Source organism: Patagioenas fasciata, chromosome 1 (genome assembly GCF_037038585.1).
Source record: "Patagioenas fasciata isolate bPatFas1 chromosome 1, bPatFas1.hap1, whole genome shotgun sequence".
NCBI classification, from domain to species: Eukaryota; Metazoa; Chordata; class Aves; order Columbiformes; family Columbidae; genus Patagioenas; species Patagioenas fasciata.
In genome coordinates, this window is record NC_092520.1 from 162,887,351 (window position 1) to 162,909,742 (window position 22,392).

The 22,392-nt window shown below is 36.5% G+C and overlaps 1 protein-coding gene across 6 annotated transcripts in view; it reads left to right on the forward strand.

The window, feature by feature from the left end:
* Positions 1–22,392, forward strand: part of SYT1 (synaptotagmin 1) — a 360,340-nt gene that overhangs the window by 78,146 nt on the left and 259,802 nt on the right. For 4 of the 6 annotated variants that reach the window (XM_071799493.1, XM_071799485.1, XM_065848520.2 and 1 more), the window contains exon 2: positions 4,869–4,979. The exons of the other annotated variants lie outside the window; for them this stretch is intronic. The gene's annotated coding sequence lies outside the window, so the exon portion shown is untranslated. The remainder of the gene's footprint in view (positions 1–4,868; positions 4,980–22,392) is intronic. 6 annotated transcript variants of the gene reach the window in all.

A 22,392-nucleotide genomic window follows, 5' to 3' on the forward strand; every position in this document is an offset into this window, starting at 1 on the left:
TTCATATTTAACACAAGTTATGTTAGAAAGCTACAAGGATGGTGATAAAAGCTGAATTTTGCTGATCGCTTGAATAGCAGCCAGGGTTTAAAATGGAAGGTCAGATGGGGACCTGATATAAATAACATGGGTTGGAATGATGTCTATATGTTGCAATTCTCATTTAAGGTTATTTATAATGTAACAAGCACTTTATAACACTTCTTGAGTTGAAGCTTAAAAGTTCACTGCAGTGTAATTAAGAACCATTTGCAGTTAAATAAAGAGATCATCCAGATCTCTACATATGTCACCTGGTAAATTTAGGTCAATGCTGACTGGAAGATCTTGCTGGTCTACAGGTGCCAGGTTTTTAGAGACTCCTGTGGTTGTTGCAGAGTGGAGATAACTTTAACGTGCTTCAGATGGAAAGAAGTGGGTTTTGTTTAGTACAAGAGATAAAAGTACAGTCAGAAGTCATTAAAAAAACTGTAAAGAAATATCATTAATGTCTTATAGAATTAGAAAGGTTTGGGTTTTGTGGGTTTTGGTTCTTTTTATTTGCTGAATAGTGCTACTCCATGAAATTATTCAGCATCATTACATGATTATAAAAATTCTGAACATCGAAAAGAGAAACCAACACAGACAGTGTAGAGATACATTTTGAAAATTAGCTGAAGGGATTAAAGAATATCTGAATGTTGAACCCCTACAGTTTGTGTTGGTTATAAAAATATTCTGCACTACTGAATTGCGGTGTGAGCACAAAATGATAGGAGTATGTAATAGTCAGAGATGTGGTAGGTGGGCTACAGCTGTAGCATTTGCATCAACAGTGGAACAGATGATTATACATACCAACAGGTGCATATAAATTAATTAAATTGTTTTCATCTGAACATTGATTATTACTTTGTTGACAGGATGTTGTTATATTATGATCACAGGTAGCATCTCTGTTTTTCTTCAAAAACATCAAATAAAGTTTTCTAGTGAAAAAAAAAAATCTCAGCTTTCAGAAAAAAGCATTTTATCCCAATCATCTGTGGTAGATAAGGCACAGGATGACATTTTAAGTTGCTCAGATTGATACTTTTTCTTTCTGAATCTGCTTGCACTTTGCAAGATAACTACGGGTGATCCCGTAAGTTTACAGATGTAAATTGCCAGTGTCAGTATGTGTTGCATGTGGAGCAAAATTATACCTTCAGCCAACAAATGCCTCTGAAGAAGAACCTGCCTAGTAAGCCTCATTGTAGCTCTGAATCATAAAAATGAACAGTTATTCTTTTCTATGGAGAGAGGATTTTTTTTTTTTCTCCAGAAAGCAATGAGACAAAACTGATTTTATCTTCATCTTCCTGTGTTCCTGGTTGCATCTTTCATAAGCTGGTCATTGACCTTTCTTGATCAGAAAGCCTTTTCCCATCATCTTTTAATGCCTGCTGCCTTCTTTTTTCTCTCCTTTTCTCTTTTTTTCCCCTGAATGTTCATCCTGCTGGGGAGGTATCTGAGAACCAGCCTCTTGATGGAGAAAGACTGCTTCCTTTAAAAGGCACCACTAGATTAAGTATCTTTTCATGCAATTAAAAGAGCAAAGACACAAAATGCAAAAGGGAACTTCCCCACTCCAACCTCATTTTGTTTATGTTTTGTGTGTCTGTGGAAGACACATAAAGATTTTCCACAGACACTACTAGTATTCTGGCAAGCTCCTTCTTATGATCCATAGACCATACAAGTGCTGACAGATGCAGTATTATACAGCAATGCAAAGATTATATTTGTGTTTCTGTATGTACCCTACAAAAACCCAAAACATTCGTATGTCTCCTTGCTACTCTGTTCCAGCATGCTCAACCCATCTGCTTGGTTTTCCTGCTACATTTTGCCTCATTAGTCATGTTCACATGTATTTCAGGCTGCTTAATTTCATTACGCAAAGTATTATGCAGTGTTCGTCCAATAAGTGAGAGAGGTTCATTCTGCTCCCCAAGGGACTTGTAAAAAGAAGTTTTAAATCGCTAAGAAAACCTGAAAATTCTTGTTGAAACATAGATCACGTTTCACTGTTACCATTATTAACATAGTAAAACTTACTTTATTGATTGAGTTATCCATCCTTCCCTGACTCCCAAAGGTTAACTGCTGTCTCCTTAGAAATATTTGCTTCTGACTAGGATTTTTTTAACACAATTAAGATCTCAACACAAAACTAAGTGTCATATTTGAAAGTTTCCTTTTTGGTGGAGTTAGTTTTTCTGCCTAGTAATGAAATTGCCAATTCTCAACAGAATGTGTTTGTGGCCATCCCTGTGAATATCCACTAGAATTAGCAAAATCGTAATAAGCCTTTTTAAAAATGATAGAATTCACAGAGGAAGGAGAGATCTGTTAATGCCAAAGATGTAAAATCTCAATTTGCGGTCATTGCGAGTGTGCTCAAGCTCCTCTAAAACCCAAAGGCTGTCTGTGAAAAACTTGTGGCATTCCCATGGAATGACTCAATATAGTCGTGTTGGAAGACAAAAAGGATAGAAAAAGAGTTTCCTGTGATGTCTTTGGGTAACTCCTCTGAGCGATGGGAAGGAACCAGCCCCAACAGTGAGAACTGGGGTGTTGCTGGACCCCAGTGGGCAGAAAAGCACCAATATGGGAGAAAATTTGTCGGCATTGGGCTGAGGAGGGAAGAACTGAGGCTTGATGGGCAAAGGCAATGAAGATTAATAGCCTGGAGAATGGGAAGGGACATAAAAATTGGAGATGGAGTGGGAAACTGGGACTGACCAGACAAAAAGAGTGAGAATTGGCAGGGAGCTCTAGGGAAGGCATATTTAATAAGGAATTGGTTACCCGGACAGCAGATGTAGAATTGCCAACACACTGGCAGGAGCATCAGCCAGTAATCCTAGATGGGGATGACTGGGACTGGTTGAGAACTGAGAGAGGAAGGCACAAAAATGGAATTCAGTGGGAACTGTGCTTGTGTATATAGGAACATAAGGTATAAACTACATACTCTAAGGAAAAAAAAAGGGACAAAATGAGGATCCATTATTGGGTGTAAAAAAATAGTGGATTTTTTTAATCTTGAAAAAATTTCACCATGAAAACCATAGTTTTATTTTGTTATTATACTCTGTACAGTATATAAATTCTAGAGCATTTACAGAATAGGGGGTGTGGACCTTTTAAATTCCTTAAAAAAAAACGCAACCTAGGCACTGGAGAAGCATGACTCCCCCCGCAAAATACATGACTCAGAGACTGTCATAAAGGCCCAGAAAGAAGCTGATTTAAACTTTGAGTGCTTGACATTGCAGTGCTGTTCTTTTATTAATGTTGTGGTTTGCATCTAATGAGCTTAATTTTGCTTTATTGTTTTGATAAATAAATATATTCTATCCAGACAGCCACAAGGTGCAAAATAATTGTTGACTGCAAAAGCTGGAACATTTGTAACCAGCTTTCCCTGGTATTTATTTCATTAAAATCCTGGGTCCTGGAGTCAGTTAAAGGATTTAGCCTTTCTTTTATTTTCTGATTGAAAGGGCACATTGTGTGGTGGTGTAAATTCTTGTTGCCCCATGACTTTGGTGACTGTAAATTCAATGCAATGCACCTTGTTGATAAGGGCTTTATTCCCTAAAAAATTAGAAGGCAAATTGTAGATTTTCACGTTTCAGAAAATTCAATCATTTTTACTGTTGTGGCTAACAATATTGATTTCTTAGTACTTAAATAGCAAAAAATGAGAGCTTCCAAACTATTAAAAAAACTTTGAACTTTTGAATTGTGCAATGCTGTATTGTTTAAAAAATCTTTATTTACAAGCATTTTTCCTGTTTTAACTATTACCAAAACTGGCAAATTGAAATAGTGGTGGCATTTCATATTAAGGAAAATAATCAAAAGCACTAGATGTAAGATATGGGGACCGAGGACAGACTTTATGGTGTATGATTAAGGTATTGGGCAAGTATTCAAGACATCTGAGGCTGAGAAGCTCACTTAAACCAGACTCCTTGTGTGACATTCAGCGTATTGTTTAATGTGTACCTCAGCTTCAATCTATAGAACAAATATGTTGATATAACTTTACTCCTATACTTTGCCTCTCTCAGGGATTTGCTTTATCAAAATCTTAAAGATCTCTAACAGTCTTGTTCAAACAATTTCCAGCACAGTAAGCATTCAGTCTTCAATGGAGCTTCTAGTCATAGTTGTCAGGAAAAAGCAACATCAGTTCTCTTAATTTATGAGAATAGGAGATTCTGTAGAAGGAAAATAGAAGAGCTGAGAAGGGAGAAAAAAATAATAATCCCTTCTATAATCTGAATATTTCTATGAAATTGTTTGAGTCTTATGTCACTTTTGCCCCTTAATGCAAATTGGTTTGAAATTGTCTGCTTGTGTGTAGAAGTTAAAAAAGATGCAACTATGAATCCATGTCTTTTTGGTATCAAATGAATTCACTGGGCATGCTAACTTAAGGAACCTTGTGGGATGCAGCAGGAGGGAAGTACGATGTGTGTGACATCACTACAATTCTCTGTACTTGGCTCGCTGATGAAATCTATAGAAATGTATTGGAGCACACTAAGGAAACAGTTCAAATGAGTTCATGATGAAGAAAACTTGTTCATGGTTTGTTGATTGTTTTGTGGGTTGGTTTGTGTTTTGTTTTTTTTTTTTTTTTCTGTGTATTTTAACAATCTGATTAACTCTCATGATAATCAACTTCTGGCAATCAGCAACTGAAGGGCGCTGAACAATCCAAGTATAATTAAAGGAGTTTTTAAGCAGCAGTTGTTTGTGGGCAAAGATGGAAAATACAGCTGCATAGGTACTGGATAGTGTTTACATGGAATGTTTTTCTCTTAAAGGGAGAAAAGGGATTTTTTCCTGAGCTGTGAAGAAACTAGAAACTGACTGATAGAGCCTTCATTCAAGATTTCCCTGTGAAAAGAAAACTGTGTTGATGCCAATCATATAAGGTATTTTAAACAAACATGGATTCTGTTACCTTCCATACCCTGTTAAATGCTTTAATGCATGGTGCTTTCTGAGAAATAAAATGGAGGTAGTTAATAACCTAAAGAAATAGCTTTTTTATGTAAAGTCTATTAGATTAGTGAATATATAATTTTGTGGTAATACATCATATTTCATACTGACATTAAAGATGAAAAAAAAACAGTTTACATGCATTTGTTGGCTGTTCAGATAGTAGCTGTATTCTTTGCCTTTTCTCACCATCAACTTGCATTTTATCAAATCCCAAGCTGTCATGGTTCATTATCCATAGATGATCTTGAGCAGCCTTGCATCATAAAAAAATATGCTGTGGCATCTGCCGTTGTGCACCACTATACAGATCACTTCTGAGTAAGTTTTGTCTTTGATTTATAGATTCGGTGGTGTGTGCTCTTATATTTTTGAATTTTTGACTATCTTAAGCAATGAAAGCTGCATATACTACGTTACTGTGATTTTTCAGGCTGTAGATGTAATGTCTCCTGTGCCTTTTTAGCTAATGAGTTCCATTTGAGTTAATGCTTGTACAACTCAATCTCCACCAAGCAGTCACATCACTTCTGTAGTCGATTCATAAGCTCCTGTACCACTGATGTAGGCAGCACATTGAAATTAGCAGCTGTGATTATAGTGTCTGTCTTGCATTCTAGATCCTATATTTTGACATTAAATTTACGTCAGAATTTTATTAATAGAGACCAATAATGTCCAGAGAGAAATATATTTGCTAAGGAAGTCTTTATTTCCTGTAAGGTAATTACATTGGTAAGAGACTATTATTCTTTTTTTTTTGAAAGACAATTAGTAAAAATGCACAGTGCTCACAGTTATTAGTAAATAAAGTCGTCTTCTTTCCTCTAATTTACATCTCTGTTTAACTATCATCATTAGGAGAAAAGGAACATATATTTTCCAGGGATATTCTAAGGTAATTTCACTGCTATTCTGATGATACAATATTTGGAAAATAATTTATTATGCTACTACTGTTACTGCTTCATCTGGAAAATAACTTGTTTTAGCAATCAACAGTGAAAATTTATTACTACCCATTTTAGTTTTATTGCGGCACTTCTTGACTTGATAACTATTTGAAATTAATCAAAGAAACTGTTTTTAGGAAATTGCATGGATACTTTTCTGAATATGTTAAATCTAAGTAGCATTGCTTACTGCAGCCTAGATAGGCTGTCTTCACCCACTTGCTTTGATATTTTCTCCAGAGATGAGGAGAGTAAGAGAAACAATCTTCTTCTCTTAAGATTCCTTATAATTGTCGAACGATGAAATTTCAGTGAAACATTATACTAAACCCACTAGTTTTAATAGACGAAAATAGTTTCAGTGCAGTCTGAAGATATTTACAGGACTTCTGTTTGCACGTCACGGCTCCCATACCAGTTAATTGTTTATACATGCAAAGGCTTGGAGGCTTCATTTGTCTTAGAGCTTTTTATGCTTTTTCTGTTTGTGTAGATGTTTCCCAGAGAGCTTGTGGAAGTGGAGATTTTTCACAGGTCAAATGAAAAGCAACAACAAATAAAGACAATGAAATGTCAGGGCTCTTCTCAGTGAAAGTTCACAAAACAAGTGAAAAGCCACACGAAAATGCAAAGCAATATTTCCTCCAAGTAAATTGTCCCCAAAGAAAATAACTCACTTGGAAAGAATAATACTGTTCTTTTGTGTTTTACAGCAGATTGTTGTGAGAATAACTCTCAATGTGTGACTTTAGCAGTGGCTGTCGTTCTGCCCACAGCCTACCTTTTATTTTCAGTAATAAAACAGCACAGCTCTGTGCTGAATACAGAATAAGCGAGGAGAGAGCGAGAGAGAGAGATTGGAAAAAATATTTTGTTTTCTAATTCCCCTGCCTGTGTTCCTGTTCCACCCAAACTTGCAAATGAATTTTGATTGAAGTAGTAGTGTGTTCATCACAGTGATAAAACTAATTTCCATCTCTGTTCACTATCATGCGTGTCTCAGTTACAGACAGTTTCTTCTGAGAATATGAAATACTCTCTATGAATGTGTCTGGGACTAAGTCACCAATGTTATAACTCAAAATGATTTAAATGAAGGCAAATGTTTTAGGATCTGAAAGTTGAATTTCCATTTGAACAACGGCTTCAAGGACTTGCATGCACATTTGACTGTCTCATGCCCTGAGGTGGATTGCAACTAAAGAGATTATCCACATATACCCATGAGCCACAATAAGGTTCACAGGAATGTGAAATAGAATAAAGTTGTCTGTAAGGTAAATACGAAGTGGAAAAGCAAATCAAAGCAAAAAATTGAATAAGAATAAGAATGAATCCAGGAGAATTTTTAAAAATGTACACTGGGAACTTAGAATGCAACAAACCCCAAGGATCCGATGCAGAGATCTGAGCTAGAAATGCTTCTTAAACTGTCACTCAAGTCATAGAATTTTAATGGTAGGTCTCTCAGTGTTATTGTCTGTATGATACAGTACAAATTGAGATAAAGGGAATACTGTAATAAATAGAGTCAGTAGCAAATGTCTTCTGAGACTTTAGTATTATTATGAAGCACTTTCTGAAACACAAAATAATTGCAGATGTGTTAAAAGGAGTCTTCCTATTTAAAAAAATCAATTAAATTTGTAAAAATGCTCCTTTAATTGTTTTAGATGCAATTTATCCTTAATACTACTTTCCATTTAGCAATATTCATGGTGTGTTGATTTTGGTGTTATATTTTGCTTGCATGTGATGATGGTAACAAGGATGAAAGCAGTCCTCCTGTTAAAGGATCTATTACTTCCATTGTAGTTGATTTGGACATTTCTAGAAATTGAGAGTGATGCTCAGGCCAGCACTGGGGGAATCTCCACAGAGCAAAAGAAGAAGGCTGTACATGTCCAGAATCAGGAGGCCACAGACCAACCAGTCGCAATAGTCTGATCCCATTTAATTCAAGAAACCATGCAAAACTGCCATGAATTCTTTTTCCTTTTCTTGCCTTGGTATTTTGTTTCTAGCCCATTTATGAAAACGCAAAGAAATCCTGGAATCCCCATTTCACTCTCATGCTTGTAAAACTCCATTAACCGTGATGGAGCATGTAGGACTGCAAATAAAATTCCATTTCAGTCAGTGAGTTTGGCTGGTAGAGAAAATGGGTGATTAATTTTGGGACTTATACGCAGCATAGTTCAGTAAAACAAAATATCTTACAAACCAGTATTAAATATCTCCTCACAAGGCAAAGGATATTACATATGTGTTCCCTAAATTGGTTGAGAAAAATAATACTTTTCCAACTTATTCAATTTTTTTTTCCTTTTAAATAATTTTAGTATGTTTCTACATTTTATGTTCAGCAAGGTCTTATCTATTGGGAAGATGTTCATGGGAGTGTTCAAGAATCAAGGACTAAGGTATTGTTGCAAAGAGCACCAAAATTACAGGTGAAAAGTGTTGCTACAGTTTGCAGACTTGTCTGAGAGCAAAGGTGGATAGCCTGTAAACCTGTTTCAAAAATACAAATATTTGCACTATTGCTTTTTTTTTTTTGACCTTTTGTCTGAACTAACAGTTTCCTTCATGACTCTTGGGAGCCAGCATTCCACCAATAAATGAAAATCCCTATGCTGTAGATGGATACATCTTGCCTCCTCTAATAATTTCCATCTTAAAGATAAACCATTAAGTAACAGTGAAAATTGAATTTTACATAGATCTGTGGTGTATGCATCCATTAAAAATAAGGAGAACAATAAATGCAAAAATTAATTAATTTGATGAAATTGAAGTTATTATTGAAGTTTCTTCAGCAATAAATGCTGCAACGAGATATCTGGGTCTCGGCAATTGAATCAAGCATACCAATGGCTTTTTGGGGAAAAGAAATTTCAGAAAGTAATGTAGTTAAGTTTAGATCTTACTCTCCCTGTAAGAAAAAGAATAAAATTGCTGGTGCAAAAAAAAGGGCTTATTTCTTCCCACAGCGCTGCATTTATTGTGTTACAGTCTAAACCAGCAGCAATTATACATAAGCTGTTAAACAAAATGAGAACAATCAAACAGTTGGCTCACTGAGCCAGAGGTGGTACTCGGAGTCCTTGCTGTTTCTCCCAGTCAATCTCAGCGTCAGCAATGGTCAGAAAATAGATCCTCATTCTCCTGCATATGTTTATGTGGCGGGGGGGACATGGCTTGTCTTTCCTTTTTGGCAGGCAAATAAACTGAAAACACTTGGGAAAAAACTAGATATATGGCTCAAGTATGCACCTACAAGCGCATACCATACCTGGAAAGAGTTTTGTGGTTTTTTTCTGGCTGGTTAAAAGGCCCACTAGATAACTAGAGGATAAAGTCAGGAAGGTGGCAAAATTCAAAATGGTTCCGAATTTTTATGGTAATGAGCAATGTGGCTGTAAATTCTTGCAAGTTTTTAGAGTGAAGAAAAAAAACCTCACATGTAGGGCAAAATAAATGGATAGGTGGGTAGGATACTCTTTCATGAAATTAATTATATTCCAGATAACTTCTGCCATAGGTCGTGCACATTTTTTTAAATAATTGATGTTGTCATTTGTCAGAAAGAGGATACAAGGTTAGGTAGGGCATAAATTTAGTTTGGTTCAGAAAGTCCTCTGGTCTTATCACAGGTTGGGTCAAGTGGTGTGGAAAACATTTTGAGACAAATTGGCTAAAAAAAACCCTGACAGGATATTTCTGACTATCTCAATAAATCAGAATGGACATTTTGAGAAACCCCAAGTTAGGGGAAGAACTGTGATCCAAGTCTAATAAGGATAGTTATTTTCTGAGGTACATTGGAATCATGAGCCTGAAAGAGTCCAAGGGTATAGTTTCATGATAGCATAAAGTGACATTTTTTCTGGAAGTGATGATCTTATGCTCCCTTTTTGTTCCAGCAGTAAAAGTTAAGAGAGTAGTTTTCAGCCAGATAAGCTTTATTGCTGCCCCACAAGGAATGGTGCAATGATGTGCATGTGGAAAGCAGGGCAGGATCTCTTCTCTTTTGGCAGCAGCAAAGCCTTAAATCAGTTTAAGCAGCTTCTGAAAACGCTCCAGAACTTCGAGCCTTCGCAGAAGGTGGCTGGGGGCAGTGGGTGCTGACACCACCATTCACTTTCTATGAAGCAAGTACTGCTCACCTCACTATTAGCAAGTGTGCTTAGCATAGTAATGAAGATTGAACTTCAGTCACTTTCATATAATTGGACTACCCCAATTAGTGAAAAACAGTTCCCGAATTTGATCCTCAGAGTGGTGGGTTGACCTTGGCTGTCTGCCAGGCCCCTACCCAGTGGCTCTCTCACTCCTTCTCAACAGGGCAGGGGGAGAAATTAAGATGGAAAAGCTTGTGGGCCAGGGCAAAGACAGGGAGATAGTTTACTGATTACCGTCACAAGCAAAACAAACTCAACTTGAGGAAGATTAATTTAATTTATTGTCAGTTAAAATAGATTTGGATGGTTAGAGACAAAGGTGAAAACTAAAACACCTTCTTCCCTTGTTTCCAGCCTCAACTTCAGTCCTTCATTCTCAGCTCTTCTGCCTCCCCACACTGGGCAGTGCAGGAGAAGAATCTTGAAAACTTGCGGCGTGTTTTCCTAACCTGATCTAACAAACATGTGTTTTCCAATAGTACACCAACAATGATTGCATGGGAGCTCTTCTTTCGGAATTCCTCTGTATATATAAACAGAATAAATTCCATCGTGTATTTAAGGAAGTTGTTGGTTTTTTGTTTTGGTTTTTGGTTTTATTTATTTATTCCTGCATTATTATTTATAACTTCTGTCTCCCAGTGTCAGAAAGGTGCTGTGCCAACCAGAGTGATACATTGTCCTTTACAGCCTGACAAACTGGTTGAAACTGTTGGCACAAACAACCGGTTTATTTTGTTCTCACATTAAAAAAAGATGCGATATGAAACCTTTTATATTTTTAAAATACGAATTCATATCTGTGTCTGACAGATCTCATCACTATGAGAGGTCCAAAATTTGTGGTTCTCTCTGAAATTTAATTATCTGGCACTTTCCAACAGCAGCTTGTCTACTACTGACATGCGGAATTTCATTTTGTTCAAACATCTTTTGTATGTATGTCTCCTTGATATTGATAACAGTGGCTCATGGTAATGCTTATCTCCTTTTGATTCTGAAAATGTAATAAAGAAAAAAAATACAAAGTAATAGCTACATGCATTAGTTAGTCAGACATCCATCAAGTCTTTGCATCAGACTTAGCTTTTCAGGTATCTCAGAAAACAGATATCATAAAAGCAGCTTTAGCATGGCAATCATGCCCACCAAACCAAATAAATCATTGTCCAAACAAGGAATGAGCTAAGACAGACAGTTCTAGTTCACTCATGAGTTTCTTTGTTCCCTTTTCCAGATCATCTGGAAAATTGTTAATTACTAATTGCCATGGTTATTTCTATTCATAACTACCATAATTGGACTCTTCAAGGTATGTGATGCTTGGGTCCGTTCCTCAAGTTCTGAGGGATGTGGTGAGGATAGGAGGTCAGTACAAAGAGGAAAGATAGTCTTAATATCTGGTGTCTACAGGTAAGTGTAGTCAGCTGGAAAAAAGTGTACAATTGCAAACATGTAGAATTTTATATCATCTGCAAAGGAAATCTGTCATTAAAGAACTAGGGATATAAATACATGCAACTGTAGACATAACTCTTGCTTTTAGTTTCCAGTTTAAATGATTGAAAATACTGAATATTTATGTGTAGAATGTGTTTATATACCTGACTTTGGTCTGTACTTGTGTATAATGAAATGGACAATAAGTGCAACCTGGTGTACTTACATGTATTTATTGGGAGTATTTGGGGTAAGATGTAAATACATCTTAGAAAAATAGGAAATTTTGATGGTTTTTATGTTCCAATATATGCAGAGTTTTAGGTTTGTTTGCAAAACACAATATATTTCTTTTTTTAAAAAAAATACGAACATATATTTCTTGATTGCACAGTGCTATATGTGCTCAATGATCCTTTTATGGGGCTTTGACTTTGTACTTCTTGGTCTGAGCAACCAGTTTCACTGCTGACTGAAGACTGCAGTGAGAAACCTGTGTGTTTCATTGCCGGGATATCTGATTTGATGAGAACAACAGTGGCAATCTGCTTTATATTGTGGGAAAACTAAAAATATTTTTGGTTCTCTGATAGCCTGTCAATAGGCTTTGATAGAAGTAGTAAACAAGTACCACAGAAGAGTCTGCACAGTGTGGCTTACTTTTCAGGAGAAGCAGAGCGAGAAACCAGGATTTTCTAAGTTCATCATATTGTTTAAAAGCTTGTATGAAAGAAGAAGCAAGGTTGATACAGCTGTGTGACAACAGCTGTGTGAGGAAGATGTATGCCCACAGATCAGGGATTACATATTTTCCCTAGGTAGAGGAAGCTCATATTGAGTAGCTGAGGCTGTTTGCATTTCAGTTCCCGGACCAGGTCGTGCTTTTGTGGTGGCTTCTAAATTGTTTATTACAGTATTGTCAACAGGGAACCTCCCAACCAAAGTACACCAGGCTGTACAGCTAGAACTATAACAAAAAGCTCTGAAAACAAGCAACTGTCACTCCTAACTTACACCAGACAGTGTCCAAGAGAGGACACATCATGCACACTGGCCAGTGCCTTTTTTGTGTATCCATGTGAAAGACAGGATCAGTTAGGGTGAATGTCAGCACAGCCAGCAGGTGGGACAATCAAGGACATCTGGTATATTGGCTTTTGTAAGTAAGGTTTAACGTGTACTGGAATAGTACTTTAAGAAGTTACAGAGGGAGCAGGTGGAGACAGGAGAGAGAGCTTCCATCTTGTCATGCTGTTCCATCTCTGTGTTAGGAACAGATGGCTACAGTGAAATGGGATTCCTTTCCATTCTGTAATCCCAAATGCCGTTTAAAAAAAAATATATATATAATTTTTGTGGAGAAATTACCCACATAGAGGTAGACTATGCAGCTCTATTTTTCAGGGACAGAAGAAAAGATACATGACAACACATGGACATCCTTAGAATATGTGATTAGTTTTGGCAGGGAAGATGCAAGCCAGCTTTACTATATTTTGTGAAAGACAGCTGTTACGACTTTTATTTGACAGCAGAAGTCTAACCTGCATCAGTTAGAATTTCCTTCTACTGCAGCAAATAATGACAATTAAATAAGAGTGACAAATAGTTTCAGCACAAACTAGTTACACATGAAGGGTGTTGGCTGTAAAATTTAATTCCGCTGCTGCAAAATGGTATGTAATTCATATACAAGGGTATGCATGAAATATTTGTAACCTCAAATTCATTTTGCAAATAAGCCATTGTTTATAACACAGTAATGTACAGATTAAAAAAAATATATATTTTTGATCTCTCTCTACTGCTGTGCATTCTGCTGTTTCTTTTTCCACTAGCAACCAAGTGGTTATTTCTAGATAAATACATTCTCCATGTGTGCTGCTGGAAGAGGGATAGATTCAGATCATGCTACAGTGAACGGTGTTTTAAAATGTGCATTTTATTGTCATTTATAAACACCATGGAAGGCAAACCAACCTTGCAAGTCTCTATCCTCTGATCTTGTGTGGAGAATGTTATCTAATAAATGTGAGAAACATATATTCATGCATGCAGCTGTATGTGTATAATACCAGATTTTGCTTATGGCTGCTCAGGCATGTTTGTTCTTGAGCAGCATGAGGAGGTTGGCTAGATAATGTTAACCTACCAGTTACTCAGTCACTTTGTGAATCAGCGGCTTCCATTATGAATCAATACATTCTTTATAAAGAGGAAGGACATAAAAGACATTATTTTATGTTGGGTAATTTTTACATTAACTTCCCTCTCCTCCTCTTTTGTGTGTCTGTATGACTTCACTTACTATTATGTATTAGCAATCTTCAGTTTGATGATACCATTTGAAAACCTCTTTACATGTTGTTTTGTTGACAATGATGTTGATTATGCTAGAAGTCCAGCTTTTGGGAAAAAAAAATGACATCAGAAGTTAACAGTGGCATGGTAACAGTGGCACAATGAATAAACTGGTCTCAATAAAATTAAAGCTGGTTCAAACTCTTTGTCCATGGAAAAATTGTAAAAGTAAAATGTTCAAGCATAAATCTGTGTAAGTGTTCCTTGTGATGCAGCCCCAGCTGGCAACTGGGATCATGTGTCTCTTGCTCACCTGGTCCCCCTTCGCCCATGGGATGGGGAGGAGAATCAGGGGAAAAAGGGTGAAACTCGTGGATTGGGATAAAAACAGTTTTAACAGAGCAGCAAAAGGGAAAAGATGGGCAACAACAGTAGCAATGAAAGAATACACAAAGTGAGAGATACACAATGCAATTGCTCACCAACCAGGAAAACAAAGACTCGGACAGCAGGTTGCACTTGAACAGGATTGTGCCGCACCGCAGGCCCTGGAAAACAGAGTGTCCCAGAGAGCAGTCATTCCCCAACCAGCAACTGTTCCTCCTCTGGCCAGCTGCTCCAGTTTTATACTGAACATGGCATTACATGGTATTGAATACCCCTTTGACTAGTTTGGGTCAGCTGGCCTGGCTGTGTCCGCTCTCAGCTTCCTGTGAGAATTAACCATGTCCTAACCAAACCAGCACAGTGTTAAGGCCACGTTCTGCCACTTCTCAAAGGATCACGTCCTCCCACTTGGGTGGTGTCAGCAGAACTCAATAGCCCTTCCTGGCTTCCAGTACCACATTTTGAGAGGTACAGGTGTCTGGTGGGAGATTTTCTACTTGTGTCTGGGGGTATTCGTTTGCATCTGTAAATTCCCTGATCATGTGTTTCTTGAATAACAAGCTCTCTACAGGAAGCGTGGATGTTTTACTGATATGTAAGTAATTTCCAGTGAAATCCAGGAGTTCCTTTCTCTTTTCGAATACAGATTAGCAGTGATTGAGTTGTGTTTCACATAGGCATCACAGCCAGCCCTTCTGATCTTTACAGATGTTTACAGATGAGGATATGTGTCTACAAATCAGTAGCATAAAAGCATCCAAAATAAGTTTTCTTAATAAATCAAAGTGTTGTGTACAGATCTTGTGAAAGGATGACACCTTGAAATACACATTGTGTCCCACCTGAGAGTCGTTGAGCCAACTTTTGCTTGTTTGGTTATGTTGGTTTTAGCGAAACAATTTGTGGATTAAGATGCTAGCCAAACACACAAGTCACTGTCAGCAACTAATGAACTCAGTGCTTGGCTAGGACTGGAGATAAATCTGAATCTAGTTAAAATTACAACATGTTGTTCATTAGCTTCAGCAAGGGTAATTTCTGAGATAAAGTATTGCTATCACCCAATGTGTTAAATAACCAGTTGGACTAAGCAGGTGGTGGGCAGAGATCAATGACTTTCCATTAAACAATAGGTAATTTCTCAGTAGGAAATTACTCACATTCCCAAATAGGGTCACATACCAAATTTCCTATGCAAGCTTATAGTTGCAAGAAATCTACTGGTCAAGTATGTGTCCTCTAGAAAATGAAGAAGCAGAAAATCTTACAGACATTTTGAAGGGTGATCTTATTTATTCTGGTATACCTCAAGACTTTGTTGTGCTTGATGCTGCATGCGCATTTGGCCTCAGATTTACACTCAGGGTCACCGCTAATTTACTTGTACGACGAATGTTTCCCAGTACTACAGTAAAAGTGTACTGTTCTAAAATACCACCCTGACATATGATATTAGGTCTATGGAAGTACTGACTTCTTCATATACTTATGTCTGCTTACATATAATCTTGTGAGGAAAAAAGATGTAATGGGTAAGAATGCAGATATAGATACAATACTCAGCCTTTTTGATTAAATCTTACGTAAAACACTTCATATAATTTAAAGGGAAAAAGTTCATTGTATTTGCTTATCATTTAGCCACATCATGGGCTATTTCATATTGAAAACAGAAGTGTCAATGCTGGGAGTTGCTCTCCAAACATTTCCAATGTAGTTGTTTCAAGTTTTACATGCTGGATTTTTTTTGTTATGTATCTCAACCTTAATTCAGCCATTCCTGATACTGTTCTTCCACTAATATGCTACTTCTATTTAGAGATCTGATACAGCTAACAGTGGATTGAAGGGAGATGACTTGAGGAGGGATGGGTGTTTGTCTTCACCCTTCTGATAGATATTCGTAGTATCTTCACTGAGAACATGTCCAACCTGTTCATTTGACTTTGTCTGTCTTTGGTTTACTGCAATGCATTGATCTTAAAAAACTGGTTGGCATTTCAGGAGCTACCTGATAGGCCCATCAGTTGTCCTGCCTGGAGGGTAGGAGGAACTCTGAGGAGCTGGAGGTGATTATACTTTATGCCATTCAGTTTTTCTGTCTAGCCATCACTGGATAAGGCTTCCTGAATTTTTAAACATGAATGGTGGTTTGTGTCTGTAAACATTCCTGGCTTGATATGATAGTATCTTGCACCTACCCAACGGAGTCATATACAGAAGGCAACGTAAACAGTCTGACATAATGGGATATGAATCAGAGGTAAGAAAAAAGAGATAATTATAATAGATAAATGATAGATCGTTATTCTTTCCTGAGGTTTTTACAGATATATAGAATAGATAGATAGGTCTAGACAGTGCTGCTACATGTTGACACTGCTATCAACCAACTTCTAGTTTACTTCACATGTAGATACTAATAAAAAAATGAATATAAAAGTGAATGTCTGTGGGAGGTTTTTTTTAATTTAAAAAGGAAACCATTTTAACCATATTTGTATGTATTTTTTTTTCTCAAAGGATGTGAAACTTACCTTATTAGTATTTTTCTTATTTTCATAGCTATATATTTTTAACCAAACTATGGGGTTTGTTTGGGGTGCAAGACTTTTATCCCATTTTAAAAAAAATTAAAAATGTTTAATTTGCATGGATTAAGTTGAATGGTAGAGTTAACCAACAAGTTTGCATTAGAAAATTTGAAGGTTTTGTGAGTTTTCCGTAAGTAGATCTTCTCCTTTAATGATCCACATAATACAATAATTTACATTTTTAAGCTGGAGGGCACAGCAGAAAATTTTCAAATTATTGTTTTATAAATCTAGTATATGTGGTATCTGTTATGCTACAGAAATGCTTAATTAAACCTACTTTAAAATGGTTTCACTCTAGATGCAAATTTTGGAAGGAATTGTATGGAAAGAGTTTCATAAGGGAATAAAACATGTCAGAGCACTGTCCCAGTAGGTTAGCTGTGGTAGTAAATTAAAACTCATCAAGCCATATGCTTTCTACTCATTCTTCATAATTTACTTTCATGAATAACTTTATCTTGTAGGTATGGTTATGGAGATGGAATAATAATATATATCTAGCTTCAAGATGAAAGATTAACTGTACTGCATCTAACTCTTGAAGACTAATTTCTGTCTGAGCCTGTTTTTGAAAGTGTGCTTAGAATAATTTTTTTTCAGTAGCTTCTTTGTTTGTTGATCTTGAAACTGTGTGGCTCTTGAGCATCCGCTTCAAAATTCAGGTGATGATCCTGTAAACAATCTGATTCTGTTTTTATTGAGTTGCCCTGAACTCTTGCCTCCAGCTTATTCAATTTATATTCCATGTCAACATTAGCAGTGCATGTAGTATGGCCTTGCTAAACACTACATTTGTTTGATGATTACATTGTCTTTACTGCTACATTCTTATAGGAGAATTAGAATAATGTCTCGTCCTTTGCCCATCCTTAGAAACCTGTGGAAAAGAGTGACAGTAATTAAAGTTCTTTCTGAATCATTAATTTGATCATTAAAATTGTGTTTGTGTCTCTGTGTGTATATATATTGAATACTTATGTATGCATTTTCTTTTCTATGTTTGCAGAAAAAGAATATGTTTGTATATATCGAGAGAGAGATTTCCATTTGTTCATACGCATTTGTGTATATCCATGTATAGGGATGTGGCAATCTTTAGCAGTTTGTTGGTTATATAGGGATAAATTTGGTTTACAAGATTGCAGAGATCATGCCTGAGATTACATTAGAACTTTTCTATATTGCAACTCCAACCATAATGTATCTCACCCCGTATTTGTGGTAGATTTCAAAACATGTTAAGCAACAGGAATATCCACTTCAAATAAGTGAGAAATAAAAGTACATCATTTTATAGGCGCTCACTTTTATCTTGGATAGGCTTTACAACATTAACTAGATAGTGGCAGGCTATCTAATATGGTGGTAGCATTCAACATACATTGAATTTTAGACGGTGCAAACATTAAACTTACATTTTTAAAGTTTGAAGTGAAGAAGTACCTACATCCAGTCTAGCTATTAAGCAGCCCCTTAATTTGCATTTGACACAAAAATAAACATGAAATATGAATCCAGTAATGTGTAGCTGGCTAAGATGTCTATAACGGAAAAAATATTTAATATGTTATTTTCTTTTTTAACATCGTCGTTTTATTTGTGCTGCAATGAGAATCATTTACATGTTTATGGGCAGAAAGCTCAGTTTTCAGTGAGTGGGGAGCAAGAAAGAGACACTATTGCCTTGCCTCTACTGAGAGTTCCAACCTCTAAATGAATATCTTACAGGTAGGGATAACTTTTTATTTACTACATGAGGCCAGTCATAATGTTTTGGCAGAAGGCTGTAACTCAGTATGAAATAAGAATGGCAGACATATTAAAAGGTTTGTGCATACAGAAGTGTTAGAAAGTGTTATCTAATGCACAGATTACAATGGATCCCTAGTGGCTGTCACAGTTGTATATTGTTCACTTTTAGAAGCATTTTTTTCTTCATTTCTCTAGCAGACGATACTTCTTATTAGCAGTGCTTCTCATAGGAATGTATTTCTAATCTGATTTAGTTTTTCCTTCTCATTTATATTAATCTTACTTGATGATCAAACTTAAAACTGAGATTTTCTTCACTCTTCCTCTTGTACGTTCTTTTCCTTTCACTTTAACTGATAGTAGTTAATTTTTAATTTGAGGTACCAATACTTCTGTCTCCTTGTCTGGCAGATTTTGTTGTGTTATTAGACTGTTTCTGAAGAGAAAGCTTTTCAAATCACCTACCCCTTTTTTTCGCTGTAGAGACAAAACAACTGTCTGGCTTTTCTCTTTGTATGGTAAACTCTTACTCACTTTCTTTAGCTCTGAGTATTTGCGAAGTACCAAATATACTCCAGAACAAACAGAGGTAAAACCCTCTGTGAATGATTTCAGGCTAGTTTTAGAAAGTAGGTTGCTATTGCTACAATTGGTATAGCCATCTAATACAGGCAAAAAAGCTTATATTGGAGCGCCATTAAGTTATGAATGGAATTTCACATTGGTATTTCCCATAGCGTGGGCTCCAATTGCATCATCCCAGTTAGTGCTTTTGAGATACCATGTATTTAAATTCAGATGGGATACAAATTAAACCAGTCTCTGGTTTAGGGTCTTGCAGCCAAACAAGATGCACTTAGAAGTCTGTGAGGAATACTTTTATTACAAAAGTACCTGATTTGTTTCATTACTATATGCTGTTGAGGTGGGAAGATTAATTTAGCTAATGTGAGTTAAAATTTGTGATTCCATGAAATGGATTTTTAAAAAATTATGTGAATATGGTTATGTTGAAACTAATAAAGATCACATTGTTCAGGAGCAGCTTGAAAGAAGTTACAAAATGAAGCACAGAGAGAAGTTATGATTTTGATAAGGCTGTTGAATGTATAAGAAACAGGATCTGAGGAGCAGATCAGGAGAGGCTTATGACAGGTGAGCAAGAGTTGAGGAGGAGGCAAGAAGATTATGGTTATCAAGACAGAAAGATGCTAGACTGGGGACAGTATTTTTCACTTCGAAGAGAAATAGTGCTATTTGTTTGTTGGATTTTTGTAAAGAAGGAAGAAGCAAGATTTAAATATCCTGATCCACAGCAGAAACTTTCCTATTAATGAGGCTAAGCACTGAAGAATAGCTAAGCCAGAATATGGGTAAAAGATTTAAAGAAGTCAAAGTTGCTCTGGACTAGCCGTAGTAAGCTTGAGCTGCTAACAGGGCATTTAGAGTAATGCATTAGAAAGGAAGTCAAACATGCGGAACGGGGAACTGTCTGGTTGTGAAACAGAGATGAGTCATTGACTCACAAATTATAGCTAAATCCACATAATAGTCACCAGAGATGAGATGAAAAGGTAGGAGAGCTCAGTACAACAGAGAAAAGAAACTATAAGGCAAAAGCCAGATGAGTGAAAACTAAACTACAGGACCACAGAGTCTGAAATAGATCTCAAGAGTGTAGACAGTTATATGAAAGACGGTAGAGGTGTTAGGGTGGCAGATATAAGACTTGTCTAAGAACTGATCAGAGTTGTAGAAGACACTGGCAAGGAAATAGCAGGACACACATTTTATAAGGAGGCTGTAAAACTCTGGTTAAAAATGCATCAGAAAGATAAGAGATGAAGATAGGGCTGTGACATGAATAATAAAATGGCAGATGGAGTTGAAGATCCTTCCGTTTAGGACCAGTAAGCAGAAACGGAGATTACTGATAAACTGGATGGAGTACGAACAATGAATGGCGTCAGATAGCGTAAGTATGGTAGTGTGATGAGGCACAAGTAGTAGGGCAAGAGGAAAATGCTTTAATCAGTGAACTTAAAAAGAAATGAAAGAAAAGGCAAAGGAGAGAGGAAATAAGCCTAAGCCTATTGATTTTCTTTCAATTCAAAGCCTGAGATCCTGAACAGGTTACAAGAGGAGATAGTACGGTAATAGGTCCTGCTTTTCAGTGTTTAGTCATGACAAGAAAGTTTTGAAATACCGAACAACTATTGCATGGTTAAAGATTCAGGCCTGTAATATTCTGCTCAAACAAACAGCCCAGATCACTATGAGTGTATTTTAGCACTTGTGGAAGCTGAGGAATGATACAGATTCACCACCTCCATCCAGTTGCCTTTGGACAGATACAGCCAGTTTACCAGCTGGCAAATAGTGATACTAACTATTTAAGCAGCTGTGAATCCTCTTGACAGTCTTTTACTACCTTCATATTTTCTGTTGCTTCTTGTGCAACATAGAAAAGTTTCACCTCCGTTTCCTCTGTTATATTACTTCTTTATCCACCCTCCGATTCTTATTTTTCATTCTTCTGGATTTATAGTCTGTACACTATTATTTAAGGTACCACCTATGATCATTTTATTCTTCTTTCAAATACTGAATAGGCCGAGAACTCTTGAAGCCTTTCATCCTAGACCTTTTAACCTCCAGATAAGATCTCCAGGTCCCCTATGTTAAAGAATTGGAATGTCCTTGACTTTAGTGTCCTGAACAGCTAATGACATTTCGAGACTGCTGTATGTCTATAGCTTGCATTTTGGAGTTCTTTAGTTGTGTTGTTGTTGTTGTTGTTTTAAATTACCAACTCTTCTTAAAAAATACAAATTCCACCATCTTATTTTAGATTCTGGTAACCAGCTATTTCTATTTTCTTTGTCTCAACAGCAGTGTTTTCTGACTAATTCAAGTAGCAAAATGAACTCCTAGTCAAAGTCATCCATTTCTACAAATGGGTGGAACATTAGAGGGCAAAAGCTAGCAAAAACTCACCAGGTCGTGATGTTTACAACATGAGCTTAAACATCAGTTACTGAAAATGTTAATACCTGAATTTATTACTACCTGTTAAATCAATAAGCCTTCTGGAAAAGTTTGTCTTCAGAGCAGGAAATGTTTGGAGTATGGAGAAAAGTAGCCCGTATATCAAAGGCTGAACAGTTCGATTTGTCAAAAGATGTTTCCTTTGCAATATACATATTTAATTTTTTAAAATATATTGGCCCATAACTTACTGACAGAAATTTTGGTTGTGAGTTCATCAGATTTCTCTTTAATAAATACTGTTATACCTTTCTTTCTTGCAATTATTTCAACTCACACATCTCTGCACCTTGCAGAATAAGCAAGTTTCTTCCATTAACTTTGATCCTTTCTTGAATCTTGTCTATTAAAAGATGGCGTTGGTTGCATTTTTTTTCCCATTGAAAAGGTAAATGGCTAGGTCATTTTTATCTGCTTTGCATTTAGGAAAGCTCGAGCTCAGGTACTAACCTTTAAAATCATACATACAGGTATTGCAAAGATTAAAACCAGAGATGTTAGATATAGCCCCCGACACGAGGATTTTGTTTAATGGAACCATTATTTCTCTTGGTTTATAAATAATCCCCTTGCTTATGTGCCCTAAGACCATAGTAGGCTTTTCAAACAGCTGTTATGCCTGACTCTGTACAGATGACCACTACTGCTTTTTACCATGCTACCTGAAACATGATATACAGG